General features: G+C 32.8%; 1 pseudogene; it reads left to right on the top strand.

Annotated features, from left to right (window-relative positions):
• LOC107666879 (uncharacterized) overlaps positions 1–7,283 on the top strand; it is a 61,565-nt pseudogene that overhangs the window by 12,394 nt on the left and 41,888 nt on the right.

The following is a 7,283-nucleotide window of genomic DNA, read 5'->3' as shown; positions in this document are numbered from 1 at the left end:
CCTTATTTATGTCAATGCACTGTTTTATTATTGTTGTATGTAATACTTGCAATACCTCTGAAGCAGCTTACAATACATTACACCTACTGAATACACGGACTAGCTTGTAGTATCTTTGGAATAAAGAACTTTTAGAATGTTAAAAACCTATGGTGAAAAAAACTAAACATAAATAAATAAATAAAAAGCAGGATGGTAGTGACCTCACACAGCTCTGACAGTGTGTGCATCAGTGGCGTAGATGGTAAAGTGTGTCATAGGCTGCTCCTTTTGACGCGATCGACCCGGGTTCGAATCCGCCTTTTGCCGAACTTTTTTTTCTCCCTTTTCAAATCTCATATCACATAGGCTTTTATTTTCAATAAAAATTAAGGAAATAATCAAAATATGCCCCAATAAGGTGGCATCTATTTAATAATTTGAATTACAATTATAATTTACACTCAATGCGTTATTACTGCATAATCGTCAAATTCAGTGGCGTAGATGGTAAAGTGTGTCATAGGCTGCTCCTTTTGACGCGATCGACCCGGGTTCGAATCCGCCTTTTGCCGAACTTTTTTTTCTCCCTTTTCAAATCTCATATCACATAGGCTTTTATTTTCAATAAAAATTAAGGAAATAATCAAAATATGCCCCATTAAGGTGGCATCTATTTAATAATTTGAATTACAATTATAATTTACACTCAATGCGTTATTACGGCATACTGTTTTATAATGTACTATAATACTGAGGTGCAGATAATTGCCACTATTTGCAATTAGTATAAATAGCAGAAAATCCTGCTATTTTAACATAGTGTAAATAGAAAGCTATCTGCACTTAGTGTAAATAGCATATTGCTAAAAATACTGCTATTTTTGTAATATTAATAATAATAACTAACTTTTTATCAAAAGTTCCAGATTAAGATCGGTTTAACTGTATTTTTGCTCTGTAGGACATCTGTAAAATCTGAAACCACCACAACACTTTCAATCACATCACGTATTAATGCTGCTAGTGAGGGAAGACACATCATACAGCTATGCAGTGTGTTTTTTAATATACTGTAGAAAGTGTTTTATAATTATATAATTTATATTTCTTTTTCCATTGCACAAACAGCAGCAGAGCCATGGAGGGGTAATCATTGACCTTTGAGCTGATGTTATGTGTATGTGCTTAATTATGAGATTGCTTGTAAAACCTGTTCCCGTTTTCAATTGTATTTTTTGTGTTGATTCTCTCGGCAGCACCAGTGATATTCTATCTATTCGGCTCAGCAGCAGGAGACACCAAGTGTCTTGAAACTGGTAGTGAAAACTAATATTCTGTTGGTCTTTCAACTCCATTTAAGTTCTTTGGCTGAACATACAACCAGAAATATGTGAGAATTCAGTTCCATTGTCAAATGTTGCAATAAGCCAGATTATAATTGTTTGCTGGATTTGAATTGATTTCTCATATTACAGGTTAAAAAGACACAGCCGTAACATCAGCCTCATCCATGGAGGGAAATTAAAGCAGAGACTGGATCATTAAGTCTATGATGATGAATGTCACTGCTATTTTCAAGATGTAAAAACTGATAAGGAGAGGAATGTCACTGCACAGGAAAAGGAACATGTATAAAGTCTCACTCTTCTGCTTGCTTTCTGTTTCTCACACACATAAAGTCATCTACATACAAACATAATTGAGCATATACGATGAAAACAACCGATTCATCAGTCTTTTTCTTTGTCACATCATTTTTTGTATTATCAGATCTTTTTAATCGCTTTAGGGGTTAAATTAAAGTCTAAGTTCATTTACTAAAACAACTTATATTAGAAGACAAGCTAGCCTACTCAACCAAGTTGGAAAATATGTTTTGCCTTTTAAACTTTGAATGGTCTTGCTGGTCTCTGCTTTTCTCTGTTTAATGCACACTTAAGCAAGTAAAAAAACAAGCTTGCTTCATTTGGATTGGCAAAAAGGAATTGTATAAAAAAGGAGTACAACAAATATTTAAATACTGACATATACAGTGTATTTGATATTAAACTGTCACTGAGAAAAGAGCTTATTTTAGTTTAAGGAGTGTCTATTTTACACTAAGTGTAAATAGCCTGCTTTGTTGGCAGAGACTATTTACACTACAGCTCCACCTACAACCGTGTGAATACTATAAAAGACGACAGGCAACCGTCAGCTTCAGTTGCGAAGATGGTAAAGCGCGTACGGTAGTCTTTTTGACGCGATCGACCCGGGTTCGAATCCGCCTTTTGCCGAACTTTTTTTTCTCCCTTTTCAAATCTCATATCACATAGGCTTTTATTTTCAATAAAAATTAAGGAAATAATCAAAATATGCCCCATTCATCTATTATCTATTTAATAATTTGAATTACAATTATAATTTACACTCAATGCGTTATTACTGCATACTAATGTACTATGTACTATAATACTGAGGTGCAGATAATTGCCACTATTTGCAATTAGTATAAATAGCAGAAAATCCTGCTATTTTAACATAGTGTAAATAGAAAGCTATCTGCACTTAGTGTAAATAGCATATTGCTAAAAATACTGCTATTTTCACTTAGTGTAAATAGCATCCATCACTATTTTCACTTAGTGCAAATAGCCGCTTCCTTTAGTTTATTGGTGCCTGTTCCAAAATACAATGGAATTTAATGCCATTTTTAGCTCACAAAATAGTTTTATGTTGTATTTATTACTCACGACAATGTTTTAGTTTTTGGGTCGTGTTAATGGTTTTTGGATGTTTGGTTTATTTTATTGGTTTCATTTGACAGTGATAAACTCAACATTTTCTCTGGAAACCTTAGTAATCAGACATTAATACTATTAACATTGACTAAATCCACTGTTCATGTAGTTAGTGTCATACGTTTGTCATTGTCTAGAGCTAAAGTGATGGTTAACCTATTGAATATCTGTATTTCCGTACTAAAATCTTTAGGCTACACTGCTTTCTGCGTCTAGAAACTCTAGTCTAAATTTCATTTCACACATTATTGTGTTGTTTATTGAGCATTTAGTGACATCTCATCTGATATATCATCATACAGTGACTGATACTGAGATTGTTCAGTCACTCTGACTCACAAATCGTTTAACTAATAATGAATTTTAATAAGTGTTATGAAGTTTCTGTAAGTACTGTAAGTGTTGTGAACACAAAGTCTGTGGCTTTATAGGTAATATTTTCACTTACACAATTTAGCAAAATCAGACAATATTGTGTCTAATATATACCACAATATTAACTTCTTATTATTGAATTGTTGTAAATAAATATCATATTTGCAGCTGGTCAGTGTTCAAAAAATGCTGGGAAATAATTTAATGTAGCCCTACAGTTCATTTGACAGTGATAAACTCAACATTTTCTCTGGAAACCTTAGTAATCAGACATTAATACTATTAACATTGACTAAATCCACTGTTCATGTAGTTAGTGTCATACGTTTGTCATTTTCTAGAGCTAAAGTGATGGTTAACCTATTGAATATCTGTATTTCCGTACTAAAATCTTTAGGCTACACTGCTTTCTGCATCTAGAAACTCTAGTCTAAATTTCATTTCACACATTATTGTGTTGTTTATTGAGCATTTAGTGACATCTCATCTGATATCATACAAACATAATTGAGCATATACGATGAAAACAACCGATTCATCAGTCTTTTTCTTTGTCACATCATTTTTTGTATTATCAGATCTTTTTAATCGCTTTAGGGGTTAAATTAAAGTCTAAGTTCATTTACTAAAACAACTTATATTAGAAGACAAGCTAGCCTACTCAACCAAGTTGGAAAATATGTTTTGCCTTTTAAACTTTGAATGGTCTTGCTGGTCTCTGCTTTTCTCTGTTTAATGCACACTTAAGCAAGTAAAAAAACAAGCTTGCTTCATTTGGATTGGCAAAAAGGAATTGTATAAAAAAGGAGTACAACAAATATTTAAATACTGACATATACAGTGTATTTGATATTAAACTGTCACTGAGAAAAGAGCTTATTTTAGTTTAAGGAGTGTCTATTTTACACTAAGTGTAAATAGCCTGCTTTGTTGGCAGAGACTATTTACACTACAGCTCCACCTACAACCGTGTGAATACTATAAAAGACGACAGGCAACCGTCAGCTTCAGTTGCGAAGATGGTAAAGCGCGTACGGTAGTCTTTTTGACGCGATCGACCCGGGTTCGAATCCGCCTTTTGCCGAACTTTTTTTTCTCCCTTTTCAAATCTCATATCACATAGGCTTTTATTTTCAATAAAAATTAAGGAAATAATCAAAATATGCCCCATTAAGGTGGCATCTATTTAATAATTTGAATTACAATTATAATTTACACTCAATGCGTTATTACTGCATACTGTTTTATAATGTACTATAATACTGAGGTGCAGATAATTGCCACTATTTGCAATTAGTATAAATAGCAGAAAATCCTGCTATTTTAACATAGTGTAAATAGAAAGCTATCTGCACTTAGTGTAAATAGCATATTGCTAAAAATACTGCTATTTTCACTTAGTGTAAATAGCATCCATCACTATTTTCACTTAGTGCAAATAGCCGCTTCCTTTAGTTTATTGGTGCCTGTTCCAAAATACAATGGAATTTAATGCCATTTTTAGCTCACAAAATAGTTTTATGTTGTATTTATTACTCACGACAATGTTTTAGTTTTTGGGTCGTGTTAATGGTTTTTGGATGTTTGGTTTATTTTATTGGTTTCATTTGACAGTGATAAACTCAACATTTTCTCTGGAAACCTTAGTAATCAGACATTAATACTATTAACATTGACTAAATCCACTGTTCATGTAGTTAGTGTCATACGTTTGTCATTTTCTAGAGCTAAAGTGATGGTTAACCTATTGAATATCTGTATTTCCGTACTAAAATCTTTAGGCTACACTGCTTTCTGCATCTAGAAACTCTAGTCTAAATTTCATTTCACACATTATTGTGTTGTTTATTGAGCATTTAGTGACATCTCATCTGATATATCATCATACAGTGACTGATACTGAGATTGTTCAGTCACTCTGACTCACAAATCGTTTAACTGATAATGAATTTTAATAAGTGTTATGAAGTTTCTGTAAGTACTGTAAGTGTTGTGAACACAAAGTATAATTTATGGTTTCTAGAGAATCACCTGTTTGTGTGTCAGCTGGATTTTTGAAAAATGATTATTATTTGTGATTCTCATTAAGGACATTATTTGCATATTTAATTGTTGCATTCCCATTACCTCAAACAGCAAAAGAAAAAACCCATTAGGTTCACACAGCTTTCAAGAGGGGAAAAAAGATGGATTATGGCAGTCAGAAGATAAAAATTATGTTAAATTTACAATCACTCCCTCAGCAGCTGTATTAAAACCCCCCTTTTTTGGAATTGAACACAACAGTATATTGTTATAAATGTACGTACACATTTTTAAAAATGAAAATTTGCCAAATGTACGATGCTATGATTGTTTCAGAAATGTTTCATTATAGTGTGTGAAAAGAGTCCACAGGAGCTCTCGGACAGTAACAGGAACTGGGGCATTAAATCCATGTGAAATAATTATTACTGAAGTAATAATATTGTGCTAATAAATAGGTGACAGTATTACATTGCCATTGCTGAATTCCTTCAAGGAATATTCTGTTCAGACACATTTGTAAAAACCCGCAGTAAAGAGTGCTGTGGTATTATGATAATGGGTAATAATGGTAATATTTTTTTGTAGATTTTTGTTAGTGAGTCCTATATAGTTCTTTATATAAAGTATGCAATATATGTGTGTGCGTGTGTGTGTGTGTATATATACATACAGTCATGTGAAAAAGTTAGGACACCCTATTGAATTCCATGGTTTTCTGTATCAAAGCATCATAGAAAATGATCTGGTCCTTGGCAGGTCTTAAATTTAGGAAAATAAAAACGCAGATGAACAACAAAACATGACATATTGCACCGTGTCATTGTTTATTTAACAAAAATAAAGCCAAGATGGAAAAGCCATGTGTGACAAAGTTAGGTTAGGATTGTTTGAATAATAACTGTTTGGTGTCGTGACAAGCCTACTATTAGTATGTCAAGTCATGTCAAGTCACCTTTATTTGTATAGTGCTTTATGCAATACTGGTTGTGTCAAAGCAGCTTTGCAGTGTCAAACAGGAAAATAGTTTGTCAATAATGCAAGACGACAATAACAGAGTCATTTTTTCCAGCTAAAGTCGATGATGATTCAGTGATGTGACATGATGTGTGTCACTGCCACAAATCAATGACGCATGCAAATGATAAGATTTTGCTCCTATCGCCACATCTCTGAAAACATTTGTTTTTAGAAAGCTGAAAAATGAGGTATAACACCTAACCCTAACTAACTACTACTGACATTTCTTGGTAGCACCTTATTTTAGTTTCTTTGTTATACGTAACCCTAAACCAAATCTTAATCCTATAGTATGTACATGTTGTTAATAAATACTACTATGTACTCAAATATATAATTACAATCATATGACATATTTAGGCATCTTAACATTTGACTTGGTAAGTGGATAAAAAATAGAAAATTCAGTTTTGAGCACTGAAGTTTGTAGTATATTAACTGTTTGCTGATTTTTGCAGTAGACAGAGATGTGTTGTAGTTACTTTGGCATCTGATATAAATTAATTGGTGAAGAGTTACAGGAGCAGGGGCATTAAATCCATTAAATCCTGTTATTATTTGACTAATGAATATGTGACAGTACTACACTGCCATTGCTGTTCTATTTGAGCTCACTGAAGGAATGTGTGTACCTGTTATCTAATCTAAATGTAAGATCTGAAGGGAAACAGTTTTCTATTTTATAAGTTACTGGTGGTTTTCCAAAAAAAATAAATAAATAAAATCTTTCATTCCAGAGGACGTTCTGCCTTTGAGCAAAGGCAGGGCCAGGTTAAAAACCAATGCATACTTCCTGCTAGCCCACAGCAGGTGCAAGAGCATCATCGAAGCAGCTGTCTGAGGTAAGTAAAATCATTATCTTTAATGTAATGCTCCGATTCTCTAGGGCCTTACTTGTGTATTGAATTAACTTAAACATTACATCATAATGGGGTATCTTTTATTTTCAAAACAAAATATCTTACTTTTCACTCCACTAAATTTTATAAAAACATATGATTTATTATTATTTTCAAACTGAATAAATCGGGACCTACCCGAAGGTGATTTAATTTTTCTTTTGAGACAATTCTGTCAAATTTGGTTTACAAATCCTGCTGA

This window comes from Sinocyclocheilus anshuiensis, unplaced genomic scaffold, assembly GCF_001515605.1.
Source record: "Sinocyclocheilus anshuiensis isolate Anshui unplaced genomic scaffold, SAMN03320099.WGS_v1.1 scaffold1500, whole genome shotgun sequence".
Classification (NCBI taxonomy): domain Eukaryota; kingdom Metazoa; phylum Chordata; class Actinopteri; order Cypriniformes; family Cyprinidae; genus Sinocyclocheilus; species Sinocyclocheilus anshuiensis.
Note: the sequence above shows the minus strand (reverse complement) of the source record. Positions and strands in the feature narration are given on the sequence as shown.